Raw genomic sequence first — 27,474 nt, forward strand, 5'->3', positions numbered from 1 at the left:
TGCCCATGCTGGAGTGCAGTGGTGTGATCTCCATTCACTGCATCCTCCATCACCTGGGTTCACATGATTCTCCTGTGTCAGTCTCCTGAGTAGCTGAGATTGCAGGCATGCACCACCACAACTGGCTAATGTTTGTATTTTTAGTAGAGACAGAGTTTCACCATGTTGGTCACGCTGGTCTCCAACTCCTGACCTCAGGTGATCCACCTGCCTCAGCCTCCCGAAGTGTTGGGATTACAGGCATGAACCGTGGAGACTGGCTTAGCAGCCAGAATTCGAGGCTTCCTTCACTTTACAAGCCCACCCTAAAAGTCTGAGGCTATGCCCTCATGAGAATGAAGGAGTTCCACCAGAAAAATAGTTGATCACCACACTCTTCTAGAAAAGGGGTTCACTAGGGTACACTCCTAGTTCTTGAGAAAAAATAGGAACTGAAAGGAAATTATTATTGTTTAGACATTCTGGCTTCCAGAAAATTTATTTAAAAGCACCCAGAGTGACTCCTGGCATATGGTGGGTGCTGAGAAATCATCAGGGGGATCTGAGTTCAGGACCTGAAAGCTAGTTCTCAGAGCAAAACCTTCCTTGATGCCAGCCATGCCCCCGAAAAGAATCGGATCCATTTTGCAGCTAAAAATCATTTATTTGCCTTCAGGTTTAAGTGTCTATAACAATTGTGATAATAATAACAACTTATTTTGATGCAATAGGTAATTTATTGATGTATTCCCATTGTGAGCCACAGGACAACTCTGTGGAGCTAGAGATGAGGAACAAGCCTCAAGAGCCAGAGGCACCGAGGTGCTGGGAGTGCAGCCCGCTCTGCTTGACACAGAAGCTGGTGCTCCATCCCTCCATCCCTGCTTTGCAAGCCTAGCTGTGGAAAAGAAAAATCCAGAATTATAAGAGGTCATCCCTTAAGGGGCTAATGGCTTCCTTGAAGAAACAAGCAAATCCTTAGGGAGGATTTGCAAGTACTGTAGGACTCAGATGTCAGTGTAAATGTGTGTATATGCGAGTGTGTGATAGTGTGTGTATGTAAGAGTGCGTGTGCGAGTATGTGTGTGTGAGAGAGAGTGTGTGTGAGACAGTGTGTGTGTGAGCATGTGAGTGAGCTTGTGAGCATGTGTGATTGTGTGAGTGCGTGAGAGTGTGTGCTTGTGTTATCAAGCATGTGAGTGTGTGAATGTGTGAGTGTGATGGTGTGTGAGAGACAATATGTGCGTGACTGTGTGTGTGAGCATGTGAGTGTGTATCTGTGTGTGTGTGTGAGTGTGTGTGTCTGTGAATGTGTGTGTGTGACAGTGTGAGTGTGAGTATCCATGTGCGTGAGAGTGTGTGCACATGTGTGTGTGTACAAGTGGGTGGGATCAGGCTGCCCTGCTGGGAAGAAACAACTTCAGTCATTCTTTCTTTTTCTCCCGTCCTCTGTGACTTCACTCAAGAATCAAAGTCCCAGGGAAGCTTCTGATTGGTTGATCTGGAGTCATGTACACACCCATTGGGCAGGGAAGGGGTGTGGAAACTTGATTGACAGTCCTTCAAGACTACACACAGTGGGGAAGTGTTAGGTAATTCCCACACACAAATCCAATTACTGTTATGAAAAGAAGATGGAATTTAGTAGGAGAGGTTGAAAAATCAACAAGCATCCACTGTGCAAGACATTGTCGTGCCTGTAGATTTTTACCCCACCCTCTACAGCCCCACAAGCCAGGCAGAACAGGTGGCACTAGAGAAGTGGAAAACAAGAGAGGGAAGTGACTTGCCCAGGTAACACACAGCATCTACCTTACTCCCATGCCACCACCTGCCCCACCTTGCTGTCTCTCAGGCTGCACAGCCTGTGTGTACCTGCTCAGGCCACCCAAGGCCTGTATGGCAAGGGAGGAGCTGAGGTGAGCCCAAGACAACAAGGGACATGCCTTACCCACCCCAGGCTGGAGGCAGAGTGGGCCATGGGGTCAAGGCAAGAAGAAGGTATTCTTTTTAACAGCTTCCGAGCAGGGACAGGCAGTCACCTCCTCCCACCTGGAGATCATGGGCCTCCGCCCAGCGTGGTACCTGCTGTGACTCTTACTTGCTGGAAGAAGAATCTGGAGATGAGGGCAAGGGTGACAGTGGGCTGGGGCTCCAGGTGAGCAGAGCAGGTTAGGAAGGTTCCAGAACCCAGGAGAAGAGCAACGCTGACCTTCTTCCATTCTACAAAATTATCAGCAGCCGTGAAATGTTGGCTTCCTAAGACTTGGGGAATGAACTTTCCAAAGTCCCTGCCTATCTGAAGCAAATAGCCCTGAGTCGGAACTTCTTCCTTCTCCTGGCTCCCAGGGTGGGTCAGAGGCCAAGAGTGTTCTGTTCCACTTTTAGTGCTGTCACTGACTAGCTGTAATCTTGCAGTCATCTTCCTGGATCTCATTTGTACAATTGGAAGTTTGAATTAGAAAACAATTACAGTTAAAATACTAATATTAGTGAGTAACACTGCCCTAAGTGCTTGAGGCAAAGAGCAGCTACCTGTCCACCAAAAAGTTGAGCTTTTTCTGCCGTAGTGTAGAGTTCACCCTGGGAGGCAGCAACCCAGCCAGGGTCTCCATTTCCCAGGCCCCTTGTGTACAGGCGCAAAACAGCAATGTTTTCTGGCTTTTGGCTACTATGAACAGTGCTGCTATGGACATTTGTGTACACGTTTTTGTTTGCATATCTATTTCCATTTCTTTTGGGTATATATCCAGGAGGGGAATTTCTAGATCTTATGGTAATTCTTTTTTTGGGGGGGAAGGAGTTGTTTTAGTTATTTATTTGTAGTAGTCCATTTTCTTTTTTTATTATACTTTAATTTCTAGGGTACATGTGCACAATGTGCAGGTTTGTTACATATGTATACATGTGCCATGTTGGTGTGCTGCACCCGTTAACTCATCATTTATGTTAGATATTTCTCTTAATGCTATCCCTCCCCCGTCCCCCCACCCCACGATGGGCCCTGGTGTGTGATGTTCCCCACCCTGCGTCCAAGTGTTCTCATTGTTCAATTCCCACCTATGAGTGAGAACACATGGTGTCTGGTTTTCTGTCCTTGTGATAGTTTGCTCAGAATGATGGTTTCCAGCTTCATCCATGTCCCTACTAAGTACATGAACTCATCCTTTTTTTATAGCTGCGTAGTATTCCATGGTGTATATGTGCCACATTTTCTTAATCCAGTCTATCATTGATGGACATTTGGGTTGGTTCCAAGTCTTTGCTGTTGTGAATAGTGCTGCAATAAACATACGTGTGCATGTGTCTTTATAGCAGCATGATTTCTAATCATTTGGGTATATACCCAGTAATGGGTTGGCTGGGTCAAATGGTATTTCTAGTTCTAGATCCTTGAGGAATCGCCACACTGTCTTCCACAATGGTTGAGCTAGTTTACAATCCCACCAACAGTGTAACAGTGTTCCTATTTCTCCACATCCTCTCCAGCACCTGTTGTTCCTGACTTTTTAGTAATCATATGGTAATTCTATGTTTAACTTACTGAGGAACCACGAAGTCTGATTACCACTTTGTTCCAAGATGCATACAACTTTATCATAAGACGTTTAGAAAATGCATACACACATAACAAAACATTAAACATTTGCAAAAACAGGCAGTGGACTGAGTTTGGTCCACAGGCCATAGTTTTCCTCTGGTATAAGGAACGCCTACAATATTCTTTCTCCAGATTGCCAAGCAGTAACATTTTCTAATCACCCATTTAGGAACATTCACTAATCTGTACCTGCCCTGTTGGGGAATGCGGCAGGGTCCTGGATTTTACTGTTTAATTCTTTCAGCCAATATTTATTGAACCTCTCTTGTGTGCCAGGTGCTGAGTTCTTCTGTTCTGTGAAAAACGGAAGTCCAGACTCTGCCCACAAAATTACATTCTAGGGGCCATGGCTGATGCGGGTGAGCACAAGGCTATGGAAGCCAGTAGGAGGGCGTCTAACTCCAAATGTGAAGTTCTGGTGGGTGGGAGGGTATAGACACACACAGAGCCAAAGAGGTTTTCCTTAACAGATCTATTGAGTTGGGGTAACCTGTGAAATGTTATTCATCTCTACATTCAGAGGACCCAGCCCACTGCCTCTTTCTCCTTCCTGAGACTAGAAGCAGAGGACACTTGAACCCCAGGAGATGACAGACATGGAATGGAGGGATTCCAAACCACCCAAATCATCACAGGGAGAAAAGCTGCCTGCTGACTAGAAACACCCTCCTTGAATTGTCAGGCGAGGGAAAAAGGTTTATTGTGTTCAGCCACTGAAATTGTCGGGACTATTTGTTACAGCATCTGGCATTACTCTAACTAATAAAGTGCTCTTTGCATATCATCTCACTGAAGTTTCTCAAAAATCATATGAAAGGGAGATTTGAATCATCCCAGTTTTACTTACAAGGAAGCTGAGTCTCAGAGAAGTTAAGTGGCTTGTCCAAGGTCACACAGCTAGTAAATTCAAGAGCCTGAACTCTAACCTGGAGAAGTCTATCCTCAAAGCCCATGCTTTGGGCCACTCTCTGTTAACAAAGGGCTCCACTGGCTCTGATTCTGCTCGATATATCACCCAGCCCTGCTGTCTGGTCCAGGCAGTGGAATCCAGGAAGAAGGAGGCAGCCCTGTCCTGGGAATTGTATTAATGGGATGAGACAGGATTTCCCCAGGGCAGGGACCTGAAAGCCAGAGGCCAGGCAGAAAAGGGCAGTCATCCTGGCTTACAGAGCCAGCTTTTCCAGGGGTTTGGAGACTGCTGTCTGCAGACCTGGGCAGAGTCACACACCCCAGATCCCAAACTCTTCCTTTACAGGCTGTGGGAGAGAGATGGCAGGCAAGCTCCGAGCAGGAGGACTCCCAAGGTACCTTCTCAGTTCCTGCTCCCTTGAAAATGTTTTTCTTTGCAGGCCGGAGAGGTACCTCTCTCTTTGTAGCCAACATGTCCAAGGCTGACAGGCTAAAACTGCTTGCTTGCTTTTAAGTGTCAGGAGATGTAAATAGTTTTAGTCTTCAGTGGTTTCTGATTGAATATCCTTTTGAAGTAATGATAGCTATAATTTAAAGCAACAGTTACCATATTTTCCTTGCTGGCTGGCCTTCTTTGAAGCACTAAGTATAAATCTGCTTAAAATCTTAAAATAGCTGTAGCTCTGTCTCAATATTCTACCAGGAGCCAGAGAGATTCGGCCTCTAATTGCCATCATCTGTAACTAATATCAGCAGCACAGCGGGCTTGTGACAAGGTGGCTGGGAGAATTGCTCTGACATGGACAGGAAGGTGGAGGCAGAGACATGGTCTCCCTTTGGGGATCTTGGCTTTGGTTGGAGTTCGGAAGAAACCCGTTCTGAAATTAGGACCAAATGGGCTCTGGCTGTTGGAGATTTTTCAGGAAGATTTTTTCCACCCCCAGCCCCCTGCCCTTCTGGGAGCCTGGGATGGAAATGAGGGGGCCTCCTTGCAAAATCAAACTCAGAAAGCTCAAGGATTGGTGATGACCTGATTCTAGCCAACAGGATTCCCAGGGACCACATTTGTGCCTCAGATAAAGCATTTTGAGAAAGAACGAGGGCCGTGGAGATTCCAGTGCGGATGATCACCAACAGGAAATAATGCACAACCATTTCTGCTGCACATTGGCAAATGCATTTGAAATTCGGTTTAAATTTTGAATGGGTTGCCTTTTCATTCATTTAAAAATATTAATTCACTTGACAAATACTTATCGCATCTCTGTGTGCCAGGCATTGCACAAAACAGTCAGCAATCCTGTTTATGATAAGCACGACATAGACGAGATGGAGGATGGCAAATGCCAGGGAGTAAAATCATACTGGGAAGTAGCAGGAAGTACTGAGGTTCGGTTTTAATCAGGCTTGTCGTTGAGAAGGTGGCATTAAAGTGTGGCATTAAATGGCATTTATACAATCCCACTTTTGTATACACTTTTAATTATATAGTAATATGTATATATTTAGGCATTCTAAACAATTCTAGTGGGAAACATTCAGAACAGTTGACAATGTTTATCTTCGAGTACCAGGACTATTTTTAATTTTAATGCTTTCTTATGTGTGTATGCATTTTCTAGATGTCCTATGATAAAGGTGTATGCATCTCAGAATGAAATGGTAATAGGACTTGGTGGTTCCTCAGTAAGTTAAACATAGAATTACCATATGATACAGCAATTCCACTCCTGGATATATCCAAAGAGAACTGAAAATAGATGTGCAAACAAAAACATGTACATAAATGTCCATAGCAGCGCTGCTCATATAGCCAAAAGCTAGAAACAATAAAAATGTCCGCCAATGAATGAATCAATGATTTGTGGTATATTCATACAATGAAATATTATTTAGCCATAAAAAGGAATGGAGTCCTGATCGTGCTACAACACAGAAGAATCTTGAAAATATTAGGCTAAGTGAAAGAAAGTAGACACAAAAGGTTACATATTGTGTGATTCCATTTCTACAAAATGTCCAGAATAGGCAAGTCCATAGAGACAAAAAGCAGATGAACAGTTGCCTAGGCTGAGGGTGGGAGTTAGGGGAGGGGGGAATGGGGTATGGGATTTCCTTTAGGGGTGATGAAAATATTCTGGAACTCAAGTAGTGGTGATGGTTGTATGACATCGTGAATGTGAATGTAGATGCCACTGAATGATAGACTTGAATGAGAGAGAATGGTTATAATGGCACATTTTCTGTTATATATATTTTATTACAATAAAGAAGCGGTCGTTGGAGGAGTTACTGAGAAGACTTGGTGACTGTAGATGGCAGGTAACAGTTGCCCGGGAGGTCTTTGCTGAGTAACCAAGTGTCAGGTGCAGGGAGATTTGGCAGAGACCCCATTAGAAACATTCATGACTCCATTGAACCAGTATTTACCAACCACCTCCTTGATGCCATGCAGGAAGGCCACAGCTGTGGGCACCCATAGGCCTGCTCTGCTGTGATTCCAGTGGGGAGCTCTCCTGGGGACCAAGAAGGCACCCCATGTGGACAGAGATGTGGAGTGGGAGTGAAGCTATGTGGGGCTGAGCTATGGACATGGCAGCTTCCACCCTAGCCCTGACATGCTTCTCTCAGCTGAGAACACATGTCTTAGAAGATAGTCCAGACAGACATGCTGGGAGGCCACACCAAGTGTATGATGGGAGCCAGCGGGAAGAGAGCTGGGTGGCTCTGGAGCCCATTCAGGCATGGGTCTCCAACCTCCTGACCACACGATCGTGGCCTGTTAGGAACTGGGCCACACAGCGGAAGTGAGCAGTGGGTGAGAGAGCAAAGCTTCATCTGTATTTACAGCTGCTCCTGATCACTCACATTACCACCTGAGCTCCACCTCCTGTCAGATCAGCAGGCATTAGATTCTCATAGGAGTGTGAACCCTATTGTGAACTGTGCATGTGAGGGATCTATGTTATGTGCTCTTTATGAGAATCTAATGCCTGATGATCTGTCACTGTCTCCCATCACCCACAGATGGGACTGTCTAGTTGCAGGAAAACAAGCTCAGGGCTCCTGCTGCTTCTACATTATGGTGAGTTGTATAATTATTTCATTACATATTACAATGTAATCATAATAGAAATAAAGTACACAATAAAGGTAATGCACTTGAATCTTCCTGAAACCATCCCCCAACCCCAGTCTCTGGAAAAACTATCTTCCACAAAACTGGTCCCTGGTGTCAGAAAGAGTGGGGACCACTGCACTAAGGGATTAATGTTTTCCCTAGGTGGGATTTGCAGAGAGGGCAATCTGGACATCAGTAATTGAGAAAAAGCCCATGTCCCTAAAACCAGGGCAATCCAGTCTTCCTTAGAAGACGTTTCCAGGCTTTTTAGCATGGTGGCAATCAGGATGTGTTTTTACATGCAGAGGGAAGGGAGAAGATGGGCCATTTCCTCTCCCCGAGTGCATGTGGCCAAGCCCTCTTTTGATGTCTGCCTCCTTGCTCTCACCTCCAGAAGAGCCCAGACACTAGCCCCTGTGACTCTGCCTCCTCTGTGCACCCTGGGACTTCGCCTGTGCTCCTGGCCCACAAGAGCTTTCTGGGTCCTACTTATTTCATGCTGAGTCGGGCCAACATACAATAGAGCGAGGCTCCAAGGCAAGCTGAGAGCCCTTGGCCCATTCCCACGCTGTCAGGACTCCTAGAAGGCCATGGCACAGAATTCATTTATGCAGGGGCAAAGCACTCAGCTCCAATGAGAAAAGACAAAGGTTTGCTCCCGTCTGGGTTCCACAGATGTGGGCAGGTGCTGGACCCAGTGGGGGTCTGAAGCCCACTCTGGCCCCAAGAGAAGTCGCCCTGTCCTGGGACGTAGCTGGATGAACCTGTCCCACCACAACAGGGGTGCTCCGGTGTTGGCCTGTCCCCAGCCAGTGCCTCTCAACACTGCCTTCTGTGTACGTGCTCTGTACCCCAGCCAAACTCAGCTCCACACTGTCCTGGAACAGCCCCTGCCCTTTCCTAGCCCCTGGACCTTGTACTTCCCGTTCCCTCCTCCTAGCATGCCCTCCCCTGAAGTGCCACCTGTTGAAATCCTAGCTGCTTCTCATCTCATCTCAAATGCCACCTCCCCGTGCGCTCCTCCTCCCTCCCAGTGTGCTCTTGCTCCTGTGCCCCATCCAGCGCACCTCTTACGGATGCCCCAGCACTCTGCCAAGTACAGACTTCATTTATGCTATTCTTGGGCTATAAACGAATCCCACAGAGCCCTGTGGGTTAGAGCATAGCTTTAAAGTTGGATGGCCTAGGGTTTAAGTCTGGACCTCAACTTAGGCAAATCAAATCACTTTACCTCTCTGCACCCCCCAGTTTTCCCATCTGTAAAATGCTGATGATGATAATCACGATACCAGCCTACAACACAGGCTTCTTCTGAGGAGTAAATGAGACGATGTGTGCAGAGTGGAGCCAGGACTAGGGTGAGGCAAGCGAGGTGCCTAAAGTGCAAAATATAAGGATGCCCTCCATGAAAGCACCACCTGAAGGCGCTTGGCCACCTGAGGGCACATGAGGATGCCCTCCCCCAAAAGCATCCTGGGGATGTGAGAGTGCAGAGTGCCTTCTGAAATTTTGCATCACAGGTGCCTCACTTGATGCGTTTGGGCAGCAATTTCATGACAGCGTTGATGGCTAGAGATGGAGAATGTTACCATATTCTACTGCAGTGCCATATTGCACAGCAGAGGCAGCAGGTATGAGCAGGACTATTAGAAGGCCATGGTGCAGAATGCATTTATGCAGGGACCAAGCGTTCAGCTTCTGGCGCCGTATTTCCAACCTCAAATCCTCCTGCCACTGCTCATGATATATGTGACCTTGGGCAAGTCACGTAGCCTCTCACTGCCTCAGTTTCTTGATCTTCAAAATGGGAATAATATTATTAGAATTAGAATTAAGCAAGTGCCTGGACTGGAGCCCATGAGTGACAGAAGCACATATGTGCATTGAGAAATCTTTCTATTTGCAGGGAGAAGGATGAATTCTAGAGAAATAAAGGCAGGAGGGTGCCTGGGGGCAAGAGGCTGGGTTAGTCATAGGGAGAAGGAACAGGGTGGGAAGTGTTGAAAGACATAACGGAGATAAGATCTAATGAACTTGGCAATTGATTAGATGGAGAGGCCAAGGCAGTGCGGGGATGTGGTGGGGTAGGGGCCAGGAGGGGTGAGTAGGGGATTAATAAGCAGGGGAGGGAAGAACCTAGGGAAAAAATGGTGATGTTATCAGAGAGCTACATTCTGTAATGAAATTGGGCTAGGCATGTTGAGTTTGACGGACCGTGGGAATTGAGGCTGAAATCCTGGAAATAGGAGGGTGTGACTCTAGTTAAAGGTAATTGGTGTAAACTTGCCTGTCACCTTTAAAATAGGTTTCTAATTTGTACATCCTGAGGTCTTGGAACTGGTTATTAAAATGCAACCTCATATTTTGCACAGCTGCCTAATCCTAAAGATGAGGTAAAGAATTGTGGTTTCCTCTCTTACAAGTAAAGGCAGTGCTTCCCAAAATACATTCTACAATTGGGTGTTCTAGGAAAAGAAGATTTTGTGGCCAAATAAGTTTGGGAAGCATTCAGTGAAACACAAGTAAATATGTTGCTTTAATGCAGGACTTATCAGGGCCATGAATATACTAATGTATTTTGTGCACTCGGGAGGAACCTGGCATGTAATATTTCTCAAACTTTCCTTCTGGAAGAACTATTTATTCATTTGTCAAGGTACTCATTCCTGAAAGCTAAGCTGTCTGGATTTAGGGTGGGGTGTTGGGGAGGGCTCCAGGTCTTCAGATCTTGGAGCGGAGTTTCACGGACATGAATGTGCACGTCTTAAGGTGGAGTCTAAGGCCCTGGATTTCTAAGTTTCCGGGTGATGTGGATGATGCTGGTGCACAGATCACACTTTGAAAAGGACAGTCTTAGAGCACTGACTTCCTCAATTGGCCAATGACTGCTCAGGCCACAGTGGGAAGATACAGCCCATTATTAGTGGCATCCCATCCCTCTTATTCCATTCCCAAGACTTGAATCTTAGTTACTCACAGGTCACAGTTGCCTTCCTTTATGGACATGGGGGAGTCGGGGAGCAAGGGAAATCCAAAAAGGTTCTAGCTGGGCACAGTGGCTTGTGCCTGTAATCCCAGCACATTGGGAGCCTGAGGCAGGCGGATTACCTGAGGTCAGGAGTTTGAGACCAGTCTGGCCAACAAGGTGAAACCCTGTCTACTAAAAATACAAAAATTAGCCAGGCATGGTGGCGTGTGCCTGTAACCCCAGCTACTTGGGAGGCAGAGGCAGGAAAATTGCTTGAACCCAGGAGGCAGAGGTTGCAATGAACCGAGACTGTGCCATTGCACTCCAGGCTAGGAGACAAGAGTGAGACTCTGTCTCAAAAAAAAAAAAAAAAGAAAAAAAAAAGTTTCCAAAGGGGAGGGAGAAGACAGACCCAGGCAATGAACTAACCAAATATTTTGTTTATATTTTATTTTATTTTGAGACAGGGTCTCACTCTTCTGTCACTCAGGCTGGAGTGAAGTGTCACCATCATAGCTCGCCACAGCTTTGACCTCCCAGGCTCAAGTAATCCTCCTGCCTCAGCCTCCTGAGTAGCTGGGACTACAGGCATGTGCCACCATGCCAGGCTAATTTTTTAAAAAATTGTTTATTGTAAAGACGGAGTCTTGCTATGTTGCCCAGGCTAATCTTGAACTCCTGGGCTCAAGGGATCCTCCTGCCTCAGCCTCCCAAAATGCTGGGATTATAGGCGTGAGGCATTGTGTTGGTCTCAGTGGACCAAATCTGAATGAGCAGCCTCTGAAATGACATGCTGACTGCCCACCTGTCTGTAGATGGATTCATGGTTGTGGGCAGATGTGAGTGTGGCACCAGGCTGATATCAAGCTCAATTCTGGAAATGATGCAAAGGTTCTGCCTAGTGGGAGGGGTGCGTGTGTGTGTGTAATACTTCTTTCAAAATGCAAAAATCATCTTAATTAGATTTAACAGCCCTCCCATCCCTTACTTAGAATGGAATGTGGGGCCCAGGCTCTGCTTTCTTCCAACATGGGGAAGTGGGGCAATGAAAATAAACTTTGCTTTTACTGTGGCTGAGAAGCAAAGGGGGAAATCTGCATTTCAACCAGTGGATGCTGTGTGCCAGCAGCTGTCTTTGCACATGATTGGGTCTTTTGTAGAATGAAGGCTTCTGGGGACTTGTGGAAGACCCACCCCAGAGGACACCCTCCCATCCAAGCTGCACTTTTGAGCTTTTGAAAGACTTTCTGCCAAAGGACCTGACTTTTTTTTTTTTTTTTTTTTTGAGACAGGGTCTCACTCTATTGCCTAAGGTGGACAATGCAAGGCAGTGGTGTAATCATAGCTCACTGTAGCCTCGAACTCCTGGCCTCGAGCAGTCCTCCTGCCATGGCATCTCAGAGTGCTAGGATTGCAGGTATGAGCCACAACCTCTGGCCCACACCCAACTTTTTAAGACTATAGATTTGGTGTCAGACAGCACTATGTTTGGATCCTAAATCTGCTATTTGCTGACTCTGTGACCTTGGGCAAGCCTCATAACCTCTCTGAATCTCATCTACAGCAAAATGGGGATGATAATAGCTGCTTCCCACACCCATGGCATGGTTGTAAGGGTGAGATGAGAGAATCCATATAAAGTATAGGAACATAGTAGGTGTTCAATTAATGGGAGGTTTTTTTGTTTTGTTTTGTTTTTTTTGATCTTATCCAAGAATTTAATGAGTAAGAACTAAGGTGCTTACTCAGACACATTTGTTTTGTCAACCTGAGCACTTTCTGGTACTTCAAACATCCAGAGCAGAGCTTTTATGGGCGTCTCAGAACACCCTGAGGGGAAAGGGAGGGCAATTTCCAGAGACTGAGACGTGTCCAGGGCTGCACAGCCAGTGGTCACTGGGACAATACTAAATTATACGTTGACATCCCGGGAGTCCTGAGTGTAAGGAAAGTGATTCCTTAATGAACAGCCCCTTGGGGACAAAACTCCTTTAGATCCAGCATGTTAGGGCATGAAAAAGGGAAACTTTCTATATCTTGATGTGCGGTGGCCTCTTGTGGGCCCCTGGGCCTGTCATGCTGTCTGGCTCTACCTAACAGAGGGTTAGGAGGGTCAACCCTAAGAAGCGTGGAAAATCCCTTACCTGTGGTTTTCTACCCTTTCTCCCTGGGGGGCTGTAGCTCGGCATCTCCCAAGAAGGTGTTTGCCCTCCTCCTTTCTGTAATCCTCCGTCCAAGTGGGAGAAGGGTCTGGTAACCAGACGTGAACACGTAGGGAAGGACTGACTGAGAACTTTCATACTAAATGATATGATAGTAACTATTTTTTAAAAAATTGAGGCAGGATCTTGCTCTGTTGCCCAGGCTGGAGTGCAGTGGCATGATCATGGCTCACAGCAGCCTCAACCTCCTGGGCTCAAGCAATCCTCTCACCTCAGCCTCCTGAGTAGCTGGGATTACAGACGTGCACCACCATGCCTGGTTAATCTTTTTTTTATTATGTGTAGAGATGAGGTCTTGCTATATTGCCCAGGCTGAGCTTGAACTCCTGGGCTCAAGCGATCCTCCAGTCTCAGCCTCCCAAAGTGCTGGGATTATAGGCGTGAGCCACCACACCCAGCCATGGCAGTAACTATTAATGATTAATAAATGCCTTGTTGAATCTTTAATCTATCCTTCAATTCTCCCCACAGCTCCATGCTAGAAAGCAGAGTGTGGATGAGAAAGTTGAGGCCCCAGAGGAACGAAGTGACTTTATGGTTGTCACTCATAAAGCTGGGGTGTGAACTCAGCTCCATCACACTCCAAAACCCTAGCACTTTTCACCGAGCCACTGTGAGAGTCCCCTTTTCTTTGTTCCGGAGCAGAAATCCAACAGCTCAGTCCCCACTCCTCCTACCCAACTGAACCTCATCCCTCTGCAGGCTCCGCTCCCAAACTCACACATAAGCGCTTTGCCTTTACTGGCACTCCTGACATCATTCTTTTAGTATGTAACGCCATTTTGTATGACAGTCCCTATTCCCTCTGGGATTAACCTGGGCACTTTTTAAAGTCTCTTGATACATTTGCTTCTCTTGGTGACATTGAGTACATTGTTACTTTCACCTCTGGGAAAGATAGTGGCATCTGGCTTTGGGGTTTATCTCCTTTGCTTGTTGAAGGATCATTGATATGGTTTGGCTGTGTCCTTACCCAAATCTCATCTTGAATTGTAGCTTCCACAATTCTCCTGTGTCATGGGAGGGACCCAGTGGGTGGTCATTAAATCATGGGGGTGGGTCTTTCCCATGCCGTTCTCGTGATACTGAATAAGTCTCACGAGAACTGATGCTTTTATAAAGAGGATTTTCCCTGCACAAGGTCACATCTCTTGTCTGCCTCCATGTGAGAGGTGCTTTTCACCTTCCATGTGATTGTGAGGCCTCCCCAGCCACGTGGAACAGTGAGTTCATTAAACCTCTTTCTTTTGTAAATTGCCCAGTCTCGGGTATGTCTTTAGCAGCAGCATGAAAACGGATTAATACAATCATTGTATTATCCCTTCTCGTGAAAACACCTGTCCCTCTTGGTGGTTCACATAACAGGGTGGCCCCAGTGAATGCATTCTCCTGGACATTCCCGTGGAGCCGGTGGCCATCACTCCCACTGGTCCCCAAGCAGGGAGGGCCCTAGACTGGTTCAGAACTATGAGAATGCACCTCAAATTATCCCAAAGTACTCCGGGGAGAGAAGTGACTTTTTAGGACACCCTCATAAACAAAAGGTGTACTGGTTGTATAGCAGTGATAGAAGGAGTGAAAATTTAACTGTAGTAACATGTGGTAGGGATTGCTAGTTACCCAACCAATACACAATTTCTCCCTCCTCCTCAACTAAAGAACCCTAATCGTGGCTCACGCCTGCAATCCCAGCACTTTGTGAGGCCGGGGCGGGCAGATCAGGAGGTCAAGAGTAAAACCCCATCTCTACTAATGGTAGAATGCGCCTGTAGTCCCAGCTACTTGGGAAGCTGAGGCAGGAGAATTGCTTGAACCCGGGAGGTGGAGGTTGCAGTGAGCTAAGATCGCGCCACTGCACTCCAGCCTGGTGACACAGCGAGACTTCATTTAAAAATAAATAAATAAATAAATAAATAAATAAATAAATAAATAAATAAATAAATAAAATACTGAAGGTAGTGATGTGACCAGCTGCAAGACTATTTTCCCCAACCTCCCTGAAGCTATGTGACTGAACTCTAGAAGATAAGACGTAAATGAAAGTTGTTGGGAGACACTTTCAGAATGTCTCCATAAAAAAGTAACAGCTGAAGAAAGCCCTTTTTGATCTTACATCCTTTTCCTTCCTGGAGCGTGAATGTGATGGTGGGAGTATCAGCAGCCGTTTAGAATATGAGGTAATTAAGTATGGAAATAACATACTAAGAATGGAAGAACAGAATGACAGAAGGAGTCAGGTTCCCTCATGAGCCACAGTAACAACCTGGACTTCTTGCTTCTGGATCTTTTTTTGCGTGGCTAGCAATAACCTATTATATATTTCTGTTATTTTGAGTTTTCTATTACATAAAGTTGGATCTAATCCTTACTGATACATAACATTTAAAAGTAGCTAACATTCCCATAAGGTGAAAATATCTATGCACAAGGTATTAATTGCTACATTGTTTGTAATTGCAAAACAGTGGACACAATCTAAACACCGGAGACAATCTAAACACCCACACACATGAGATTAGTTAAGTGATTACAGTGTATTCACCCAATGGAGTTCTATGCGGCTGTAAAAAAGAATAAGAATGATACCTATGGATATATGTGGGATGACTCCAGGGCATACTGTTAAGGTAGGGTGCTACCTTTTGTGTAAGAAGGAGGGGAAATAAGAAAATATTTCCTCATTTAGGCAAGAAAAAAAAAAAAAAAAAGAACCAGTAGAACTAGAAGGATATGACAGAAATAATGAGATTGGTTAGTTACAGGGGTAGGTGGTAACGAGGCTGAAAGCAGAGAAGGAATGAAAAGGAAATGACACTACTCTGAGTATATCTTTTCATATAGTTCTGACTGTTGGAACCCTGTTAAGATTTCATGTATTCAAAGAGAAAGAAAAAGAGACAGAGAAAGGAGGAAGGAAGGAAGCAGGAAGGAAGGAAGGAATGAAGGAAGGAAGGGAAGGAAAAAAGGAAGGAAAAGACAACAAGGAGGAACAAAAAAATCTTAAAATGAGATGTAAGTAGAAACAAATGAAGTCAACTGTATTTCAAATGAAACATGCAACCACATTGAAAGGAAGGTGGAGGTGGGAGGGGGGCTGAACCAGTGACTGGAGCACAGTGCTTGGAATAAGGACTAAAGAACTCTGAGTTTTGTTTGTTTGTTTGTTTTTGTTTTTGTTTTGAGACAGGGTCTCCCTCTGTCACCCAGGCTGGAAGGCAGTGGCGCAATCACCATGTACTGCAGCCTCAACTTCCTGGGCTCGAGTCATCTTCCCACCTCAGCTTCCCAAGTACCTAGAACAACAGGCACATGCCACCACACCCAGCTAATTTTTAAAATCTTTTGTAGTGATGGGATCTCGCCATGCTGCTCTGGCAGGTCTCAAATTCCTGGGACTAATGAGTCTTAAATGCTAGATGGGAAGTTTCTTTTTTGCAGATGAATAAATGATGAATTCTGAAAATACTGATTGTATTCTGGGATTAGGCATAAAGTAAATACACTGTGCGTAGTGGGAGCCAGGTTTCTCACTGATGGGAAGAGAATTACCAGTATGGGAAGCAGAAAGATCTAATGAGCTCTGCAGTGTTGAATAGGAATTGCAGGTACCAGTGGTTTTTAATGTGTATGTGTGCACATATATATATACACACACAGAGAGAGAGAGCATGTATGTATACCTGTGTATACATATACTTGTATATATGCATATGTCTCTATTTGTAATGCTTGTGTATGTTTATGTACTTGTATATATTTGTATCTGTCTATCAATTGAGAGGGAAAGATGAGATGGGGCATCTGGGTGAAAGGCTTGTAGACATTCTTTTATTTAAAAATTATTATACTTTAAGTTCTGGGTTACATGGGCAGAACATGCAGTTTTGTTACTTAGGTATACCCGTGCCATGGTGGTTTGCTGCACCGATCAACCTGTCACCTACTTTAGGTATTTTTCCAAATGTTATCCCTCCCCTAGCCCCCCACCCCCTGACAGGCCCCAGTGTGTGATGTTCCCCTCCCTGTGTCCATGTGTTCTCATTGTTCAACTCCCACTTACGAGTGAGAACAAGCGGTATTTGGGTTTTCTGATCTTGTGATAGTTTGCTGAGAATGATGGTTTCCAGCTTCATCCATGTCCCTGCAAAGGACATGAACTCATGCTTTTTTATGACTGCATAGTATTTCTTGGTGTATATATGCCATATTTTCTTAATCCAGTCTATCATTGATGGGCATTTGGGTTGGTTCCAAGTGTTTGCTATTGTGAATAGTACTGCAGTAAACCTACATGTGGATGTATCTTTATCATAGAATGATTTATAATCCTTTGGGTATATGCCCAGTAATGGGATTGCTGGGTCAAATGGTATTTCTAGTTCTAGATCCTTTAGGAATCGCCACACTATCTTCCACAGTGGTTGAACTAATTTACACTCCAGCCAACAGTGTAAAAGTGTTCCTATTTTTCCACAACTTCTCCAGCATCTGTTGTTTCCTGACTTTTTAATGATCACCATTCTAATTGGCACGAGATGGTATCTCATTGTGCTTTTGATTCGCATTTCTCTAATGACCAGTGATGATAAGCATTTTTTCATATTTCTATTGGCTGCATAAATGTCTTCTTTTGAGAAGTGTCTGTTCAGATCCTTTGCCCATTTTTTTTTGATGGGGTTGTTTGTGTCCTGAATGGTATTGCCCAGGTTTTCTTCTAGGATTTTTATGGCCCTAGGTCTTACGTTTAAGTCTTTGATCCATCTTGAGTTGATTTTTGTATAAGGTATAAGGAAGGGATCCAGTTTCAGTTTTCTGCATATGGCTAGCTGGTTTTCCCAACACCATTTATTAAATAGGGAGTCTTTTTCTCGTTGCTTGTGTGTGTCAGGTTTGTCAAAGATCAGATGGTTGTAGATGTGTGGTGTTATTTCTGAGGACTCTGTTCTGTTCCATTGGTCTATATATCTGTTTTGCTACCAGTAACATGCTGTTTTGGTTACTGTCGCCTTGTAGTATAGATTGAAGTCAGGTAGCATGATGCCTCCAGCTTTGTTCTTCTTGCCCAGGATTGTCTTGGCTATGTGGGCTCTTTTTTGGTTCCATATGAACTTTAAAGTAGTTTTTTCCAATTCAGTGGTAGTTTGATGGGGATAGCATTGAATCTATAAATTACTTTGGGTAGTATGGCCATTTTCACGATATTGATTCTTCCTATCCATGAGCATAGAACGTTTTTCCATTTATTTGTGTCCTCTCTTATTTCCTTGAGCAGTGGTTTGTAGTACTCCCTGAAGAGGTCCTCCACATTGCTTGTAAGCTGGATTCCTAGGTATTATACTCTCTTAGTAGCAATTGTGAATGGGAGTTCACTCATGATTTGGTTCTCTGTTTGTCTGTTATTGGTGTATAGGAATGCTTGTGATTTTTGCACACTGATTTTGCATCCTGAGACTTTGCTGAAGTTGCTTATCAGCTTAAGGAGATTTTGGGCTGAGATGATGGGGTTTTCTAAATATACAATCATGTCACCTGCAAACAGAGACTATTTGACTTCCTCTCTTCCTATGCAAATACGCTTTATTGCTTTCTCTTGCCTGATTGCCCTGGCCAGAATTTCCAATACTATGTTGAATAGGGGTGGTGAGAGAGGATATCCTTGTCTTGTGCCAGTTTTCAAAGGGAATGCTTCTAGTTTTTGCCCATTCAGCATGATATTGGCTGTGGGTTTGTCATAAATAGCTCTTATTATTTTGAGATATGTTCCGTTGATAACTAGTTTATTGAGAGTTTTTAGCATGAAGGGGTGTTGAATTTTATCAAAGGCCTTTTCTGCATCTATTGAGATAATCATGTGGTTCTTGTCATTTGTTCTGTTTATGTGATGGATTGTGTTTATTGATTGGCGTATGTGGAACCAACCTTGCATCCCAGGGATGAAGCCAACTTGATCGTGGTGGATAAGCTTTTTGATGTGCTGCTGGATTCAGTTTGCAGGTATTTTATTGAGGATTTTGGTATTGATGTTCATCAGGGATATTGGCCTGAAATTTCCTTTTATTGTTGTGTCTCTGCCAAGTTTTGGTATCAGGGTGACCCTGGCTTCATAAAATGAATTAGAGAGGATTCCTTCTTTCTCTATTGCTTGGGATAGTTTCAGAAGGAATAGTACCAGCTCCTCTTGTACCTCTGGTAGAATTTGGCTGTGAATCTGTCTGGTCCTGGACTTTTTTTGGTTGGTAGGCTGTTAATTACTGCCTCAATTTCAGAACTTGTTATTGGTTTATTCAGGGATTCAGTTTCTTCCTGGCTTAGACTTGGGAGGGTGTATGTGTCCAGGAATTTATCCATTTTGTCTATATTTTCTAGTTTATTTGCACAGAGGTGTTTGTAGTATTCTCTGATGGTAGTTTGTAGTTTGTTTTTCTGTGGGGTCAGTGGTGATATCCCCTATATTTTTTTTATTGCATCTATTTGATTCTTCTCTCTTTTCTTCTTTATTGGTCTGGCTAGCAGTCTATCTATTTTGTTTATTTTTTCCAAAAAAACAGCTCCTGGATTCATGAATTTTTTGAAGGGTTTTTCGTGTCTCCATCTTCAGTTCTGCTCTGATCTTAGTTATTTCATGTGTTCTGCTAGCTTTTGAATTTGTTTGCTGTTGCTTCTCTAGTTCTTTTATTTTTGATGTTAGGGTGTCAATTTTAGATCTTTCCTGCTTCTGCTTTCTTTTGTGGGCATTTAGTGCTATAAATTTCCCTCTACACACTGCTTTAAATGTGTCCCAGAGATTTTGGTACATTGTGTCTTTGTTCTTATTGCATTCAAAGAACATCTTTATTTCTGCCTTCATTTCGTTATTTACCCAGTAGTCATTCAGCAGCAGGTTGTTCAGTTTCTATGTAGTTGTAAGGTTTTGTGTGAATTTCTTAATCCTGAGTTCTACTTTGATTGCATTGTGGCCTGAGAGACTGTAATGATTTCCATTCTTTTGCATTTGCTGAGGAGTGTTTTGCTTCTAATTATGTGGTCAATTTTAGAGTAAGTATAATGAGGTGCTGAGAAGAATGTATATTCTCTTGATTTGGGGTGGAGAGTTCTGTAGATGTCTATTAGGTCCACTTGGTCCAGAGCTGAGTTCAAGTCCTGAATATCCTCGTTAATTTTCTGTCTTGTTGATCTATGTAATATTGACAGTGGGGTGTTAAAGTCTCCCACTATTATTATGTGGGAGTCTAAGTCTCTCTGTGGATCTCTAAGAACTTGCTTTATGAATCTGGGTGCTCCTGTATTGGGTGCATATATATTTAGGATAGATAGCTCTTCTTGCTGCATTGATCTCTTTACCATTATGTAACGCCCTTCTTTGTCTCTTTTGATCTTTGTTGGTTTAAAGTCTGTTTTATCAGAGATTAGGATTGCAACTCCTGCTTTTTTTCACTTTCCATTTGCTTGATGAATATTCTTTCATCCCTTTATTTTGAGCCTATGTGTGTCTTTGCACATGAGATGGGTCTCCTGAATACAGCACACTGATGGGTCGTGACTCTATCCAATTTGCCAGTTTGTGTCTTTCAATTGGGGCATCCTAGAAATTATTTTTACAATTCTTGCAGCTTTTTTGTAGATCTGAAATTATGTCAAAATAAAAAAAATGTAATAAAAGAAGGAAACCAAAGTGGTGGCCCATTAGACTTGGTGCTGAAACTTCAGCTACTCCTTCTGGCTCCAGTCAACGTTGTTGTTGTTGTTGTTGTTGTTCTTCTTCTTCTTCCTTCTTTCTTCTTTCTTCTTCCTTCTTCCTTCTTTCTTCCTCCTCCTCCTCCTCCTCCTCCTTCTTCTTCTTTCTTCTTCTTCTTCTTCCTCTTCTTCCTCCTCTTTCTTCTTCTTCTTCTTCCTCTTCTTCCTCCTCTTTCTTCTTCTTCCTCCTCTTCTTCTTCTTCCTCTTCTTCTTCCTCCTCTTTCTTCTTCTTCCTCCTCTTCCTCCTCTTCTTCTTCTTTCTTCTTCTTCCTCTTCTTCTTCTTTCTTCTTCTTCTTTCTTCTTCTTCTCCTTCTCCTTCTTTCTTCTTCTTCTTCTTCTTCTTCTTCTTCTTCTTCTTCTTCTTCTTCTTCTTCTTCTTCTTCTTCTTCTTCTTCTTCTTCTTCCTTTTTCTTCTTCTTCTTCGTCTTCTTCTTCTTCTTTTCTTCTTCTTCTTCTTCTTTTTTTTTGACAGGGTCTTGCTCTGTTGCCCAGGCTGGAGTGCAGAGGTGCAATCACAGCTCACTGCAGCCTCAAACTCCTGGGCTCAAGTGATCCTCCTGACTCAGCCTTTTGAGTAGCTGAGACTACTGGTACACGCCGCCATGCCTGGATAATTTTTAAATTTTTTCTTTTGTAGAGATGGGATCTTGCTATGTTGACCAGACTGGTTTCAAACTCCCAGCTTCAAGTCATCCTCCCGCTTCAGCCTCCCAAAGTACTGGGAGCCACTGCACCCAGCTGATGTTCTCCTTCTTGTCCCACAGACTTCTCCCCCTGGCTCAGTGTGGATCTACCGAGAAACTTCAGGTTAAGTCTACAGTGGGCAAATGTGTTTTGTAAACCTGTTCTCATTCATCTATGGGTAGGATCCCTGAATGGAGTGCAGGGAGAAGGAAAAGAGAAGGAGGCAGTGCCTTTCACAGGAGGACCCTTTGGTTGCTGCTGGAACATGAGGTGAGGGGTTTCTGTCTGTGTTGTGGAGTGGACTAAGGTAAGAGGACCTGGACCAGTCTTTGATTGGCATCTTTGTACTCTTATCTTCCTCACTCGCCCCTGCTCCTTCTGTCTTCCCTAAACATGTGCAGAGAGATTTTTTTTTTCAGTATAATTTCTCCAATTTCTTTTCTTTCTGTATATTGGATGAGGATATTTCTCTCATATGCTTCTTGTATTCAGAAATGTTGCCTCTCGAGAATTTCAACAATAATTCAATGCCATGGCCGAAGAAAACAAAGAACAAGCTTCTCCCTTCCTCTGCCATTCCTCCCCTCTTGGTTTGTAAGCCTGTGTTCAGAGCTCCTGCTTTTGAAGCATAAGTGATTATGACTTGGCAATGGTGTCAGGCAGAACTGGGTTCAAAACTTCATTTGCCCCCTTGGACCTCAGTTCTCCACCTGCAAAGTGGTCGTGATGATGGCAATGACCTCATTGAGTGGTTCTGAGGATGAAATGAGATAAGCATGTAAGTATTTATCATTGTGCTCAACAAGTGTCAGATATCAGTAGTGGCAGCACAGTCAAGTGTGGTAACAGTGTGCAGCAGCACAAAAGATGAGTCATCGAGCGGGCCACATTGTTTTCCTGAACCCAAACTCATCTGCCCTGGAATTGCATTTAATCAGTGAGTGCATTTGTTACTTTGGAGGCCCCTCTGAGAAAGACATGGATTTATTCTGCTTGGCAAATAGCCTTCCCTCATGTCCCCACACAGTATATAACTCAGGGCTCCCTGCCGTGGCCTGGGTGTGAGCTACAAGGCCTCCATCTTTCCCAGACATGGAACTGAATCATTGCATTGTAATTTCCCAGAGAGCATCTTCTTCCACTGCCTCTCATCGGTTGGTGTTAGGCAGAAGCAGTTTGCTGGTATGGCAGGGAGATTGTGTTCTTTCTGAGGGGGAAACAGCACCAGGATTTTATAAGCTTCGTGTAGGTGTCTCTTCAAATATTACCATTGGGAGTCCTATTTCTGTAATAATAGGCATACAGGTACAACTCCTAGAAACTGCCCAAATAAGAAAGTTCCAGAACATAATTATTTGAGGGCACAAAAGCTTCTTATTCTTTTGGGGAGGTAAATAAAATTATATGTATTTTTAGCAGGACCTCCTATGCCAAAACTATGCAGCAAGAATTCACTCTTTGTGGCCGCCCTTGTAAAAAATATTCACAACCATTCGTATTGATCAGTTTCTCTCAATTTCTTCTTCTCATGTTTGTGTCTGCTTGGGGTGTGTTTGTGCATGCACTCATGCACACTCATGTCTGCATTTTTAAACAGCATGTTTGTGTATTGGCCAATGTGGCACATCTAATGACTTTCCAGGGATAGAATTCACATATTATGCAATTCACCCATTTAACGTGTACAGTTCTACAGCATGTAGTATATTCACAGAGTTGTATAACCATCAGTACAGTCAATATTGGAACATTTTCATCACTCTAAAAAGAAACTATGTACCCATTAGCAGTCGCCCTCATTTCTTCCCAGTTCCTGTAACCCTAGGCAACAACTAATCTTTTTTCTGTCTCTATGGATTTGCCTATTCTGGACATTTCACATAAACAGCATCATATAATATGTGATCTTTTGCAACTGGCTTCTTTCACTTAGGATGGTTTCAGAGTTCACTCATGCTGGAGTATACATCGGTGCTTCATTCCTTTTTATGGTTAAATAGCATTCCACTGGATGGCTATACCAACATTGCTTATCTGTTCCTCAGTTGATAAACATATGAGTTGTTTCCATTTTTTGTTATGAATAATGCTGCTATAAATATTTATGTACAAGTTTTTTTTTATATGGACACATTTTTATTCATTTGGCTATATACATAGAAATGGAATTTCTGGGTCATAAGGAAACTGCTTAATTTTTTTTAGTAACTGTCAAACTGCTTTTCAAAGGCATTATATTATTTTGCATTCCCATCAACATTGTATGAGGGTGACAATTTCTCCATATTCTTGCCAACACTTGTCATTTTTCATTTTAAAAATTATAGCCATCCTAGCAGGTGCAAAGTAGTATCTTATTGTGGTTTTGATTTGCATTTCTCTAATGGCTAATGTTGTTGGACATCTTTTTACGTGTTTCTTGGCCATTTGTATATTATCTTTGGAGAAATGTCTATTGAGATCCTTTGCCATTTTCATATTTGTCTTTTATTTCTGAGCTGTAGTAGTTCTTTCTGCATTCAAGATATGATTCCCTTATCAGATATATAATTTGCCAATATTCCCCTTCATTCCGTTGGTTATCTTTCTACTTTCTTGGTGCCATCCTTTGCATACAAGTTTTGTATTTTGATCTATTTCTTCTCAGGTTTCTTGTGTTTTTGGTGTCTAAGAAAGCTTTCCTTGGTCCAAGGTTACAAACATTTATATCTATATTTTCTTCTAAGGATTTTATAGTTTTAGCTCTTATCATTAAGTCTGTGGTACGTTTTAAGTTAATTTTTGCATATGGTGTGAATGAAGAAGGGATGCAACTTCATGGTTTCATATGTGGATATTCAGTTGGCTCTGTTTTTATCTTTTTAATTTATTTTTATTTTTATTTATTTATTTTTTTTGAGACCGAGTCTTGCTCTGCCACCAAGACTGGAGTGCAATGGCGAGATCTCGGCTCACCGCAACCTGTCTCCCAGGCTTAAGTGATTCTCCTACCTCAGCCTCCCTAGTAGCTGGGATTATAGGCGAGTGCTACCACACCCGGCTAATTTTTGTATTTTTAGTAAGACAGGGTTTCACCATGTTGGCCCGGCTGGTCTCAAACTCCTGACCTCAAGTGATCCGCTTGCCTCGGCCTCCCAAAGTACTCGTGAGCCACTGCGTCTGGCCTCTCTGTTTTTAAAATAAAGAAATAGTTCCATGTCAATTGGTAAATAGCACTGCCCTGAAATCCCCAAGTGTCCCGTCTTCTGCTCTGGCGCTTCCCTGGGACCTCCTGGAGATTCCCATGACTCATAAACCAACCTGTCAATGCCAGGCACAGGATAATGTCTCAGAACCTTGTCCCCTTGGTTCCGATTGCTGGTTGGTTGCTGGTTCTGATGCAGTTGAGGCCCCAGGCACTAAATATTTCCAATGTCACATCTATGCATTGGTGTGTTTTAGGACGCATTCTCAGGGTTGGAGATAGTCATAGCAATTCAGAGGTGCCCCATGACTTGTCATTAATAATCATTTATTATAGATTGTACGTTGATGGGGGCATTGTTAGAGCAAAGATGAATGCCAGCTTTTCTGTAACTATCACACCAGTGAGGACTGGCGCAAGAGTGTCACACGACCTGAAATGAGCTTAGCAGTTGCACTAAAGCCTCTGGGTCAAAGATCTCAGCGAATATTCCTCTGTAATTTCTCCACAGATGAGCTTGTAGCCCACCTTTTGTTCCCATCCCCTCTGAGGAGCAGGAAGATTAGTTTTGCCTAACACGGAGTGGGCAGAGGAGAGCTGCGTGGGTTCCTCCTCTGCTTCTCTTTAGGGAAGATGGCCTGATTCTTCCATTACAAAGTGACCCTTCACAATTTTGCAGGATGGAAAGGGCTTCTCTCTTTCCAGAAAGGTTAGAGAGTCAAGTCAACTTCCTTAGAAGCTTCTAGTTTGCAGATGCATCTTCCCTGGTGCCTGGGGCCTCTTATTCTCCAGCCTCAGCTCACTGGGCCACTGAGAGGGACTCTGTCCGTCCCTCAGAACCAGCCCTACTTCCTCCAGCCTCTCTGTCCCTCCCCCACTGTCCCTGCTCAGTCTCCTCTGCTGCATTGTCTTGGTTCCACATTTCTGGGTAATTATATTTTTGGCAGTGGCTCTCGTGTGTGCTGTGGAGCAAGCAGTTGAGTCTGTGGCCTTTTCCCAAGTGCTGTTTCCAACACGGCCATGCCATCCTGCTCTTCTGCTTTATTCCAGGACCCAAAGGTCAGGGGCCCGCCAGAAGAACAGAGCCTGGTGTGGAGACCTCCTGGCCTGACTGTTATGTAGGCAAAAAAGGAGCATCTTAGGAGAATCAGTGAGAGTGTACGTCAGGGTACCCCAGTCCCAGCCTTGCTGGCTGACCCCATAGTCTCAATTGTGTCTGGTTTTTTGTTTTTTTTTTCTGAGACAAGTCTTGCTCTGTCACCTAGACTGGAGTGCAGTGGTGAGATCTCGGCTCACCGCAACCTCCGCCTCCCAAGTTCAAGCTATTCTACCTCAGCCTCCCAAGTAGCTGGGACTGCAGGCATGCACCACTATGCCCAGGTAATTTTTTTGTGTTTTAGTAGAGATGGGGTTTCACTTTGTTGCCCAGGCTGGTCTCCAACTCCTGAGCTCAGGTGATCCGCCTGCCTTGGCCTCCCAAAAGGTTAGTTGACAGTGACTTAATATTTAGGTGGGGGTCAGGAGGAGCTGGATGTATATTTAGGGCACTCAGTTGTGGCAAGGAGAGGATATAAAACAATAAAAAATAGAGTGACTGCTGTTTTCAAACCTTACTCTCATACTGACCTCATATAGGAAAACACAATGCCAAGTCTGTTACGTGGAAAAACTGAACAAAGGACAACTCTTACTGTCTTTTATAATTGCTAAATTTTATAATTATATATAAACAGTTATAATATTTGATAATTATTAGAATATTTTTACAAAATTATTATTTTTTATGATTGTAGTTGATGATTTTTTCTTATTTTATGAAATATTTCCAAAGTGATTTTCATAAAGACCTAAAAGACATTTTTAGGAAACATCTAACTTTATTGCTGAATTCTAAAGCAGCAATGCATTTGGTGAATATCTATCGAATGCTTATTAATACTGGGTCCTGGGATGTACCCAGCACCAGGATAGTCTCTCGGCCCCAAGATGCACCCCCTCCCCAGTTCCGGTTCAATTGTGAATGAAGAACAGGGATGGAGGGTCAATGAAGAGAAGGGGGAATGTCAAGCTGGCTTTGGGCAAAGTATGAATCCCCCAGGAGTATCCCATATCAATGCCACCCTTCTGCCCTTTGCCGTACTCCATGCCATTGGGGTCTGGATTTGCCAACCATATGTGCCCAAGCTTCTTGAATCAGGGCACCGAGAGCTCTATGGTACACAGCGGCATCCCAGCAGCTACCAAGGCCACAGGGTGAATATAGGCCCTGAATTAACCATTTTATTTAAAGGTCTTTACAGGATAAACTACCTTTATAACAAGACACACAGTAAAGTATCATGGAGTGTGATGCAAACTCTGATATGTTTAAGACAAAAAGTGAGACCAAAAAGAACCTTCCTGCCAGTGAGGGGCTACTTTGGGTCTGACCTCAGATTCTTCAGGCCAGTTCACCCACCCCTTTTCCTAGGGAAAGCTTGAGAAAGGTATGGCGTCTTCCATGCCCATTTCCAATATGGGATCAGATGGAGACTGCTAGGCCTGGAGGGCTTGAGAAGGGCTGAGAGATGGTCCAACCTTGATTTCAGCCTGTGCTCAGTCCCAGCCCTGCAGACTGGCCTTTGGAAAAATGACTGATTGCTTTCCCTTCTTAACTCCTCCCAAACCTCTTCACATATCTTCTTCCTGTAAATCTCCTGTCCTCTCCTCCTTCAGTGATTGTGTCTGCCTGATCTACTCTCCCCTACCCCTTTTTATGATAGAATCACCCCTAGTTTCTCCAAGGAATTGCCACTTCCTGTCACTCCCTCTGGCCGTTACAATTGGCCCAGTAATGAACATATGACCGAAGCTGAGCCAATCAGAAGTTTTCCTTGGTATTTCAGAACTGAAACTAGGCAAGAGAAATCATTTCTTTCCCTTTGCATCAGCAACTCTCAGGCCATGGCCACTGAGTTAATGATGACTGTGAAGATCAGCACTGGGACAGAAGCTGAAATGAATAAAGAAGTTACCAGTGCTTTCAGATCCCTGCATTGCTTCCTGCTTTACATTCAGCACCTACCTCATA

At 43.9% G+C, this 27,474-nt stretch overlaps 1 long non-coding RNA gene across 1 annotated transcript; it reads right to left on the reverse strand.

The window, feature by feature from the left end:
* Positions 1-622: 622 nt before the first annotated feature.
* On the reverse strand, positions 623-27,197 carry LOC119627642 (uncharacterized). The gene is made up of 3 exons (XR_005243835.1): positions 26,835-27,197; positions 2,081-2,202; positions 623-877 (listed from the first exon to the last, which is right to left on the reverse strand). It is a non-coding gene; the product is annotated as an uncharacterized lncRNA (long non-coding RNA).
* Between the last annotated feature and the right edge of the window lie 277 nt (positions 27,198-27,474).

The sequence above is a fragment of the Chlorocebus sabaeus genome, chromosome 5, assembly GCF_047675955.1.
Source record: "Chlorocebus sabaeus isolate Y175 chromosome 5, mChlSab1.0.hap1, whole genome shotgun sequence".
Lineage (NCBI taxonomy): Eukaryota > Metazoa > Chordata > Mammalia > Primates > Cercopithecidae > Chlorocebus > Chlorocebus sabaeus.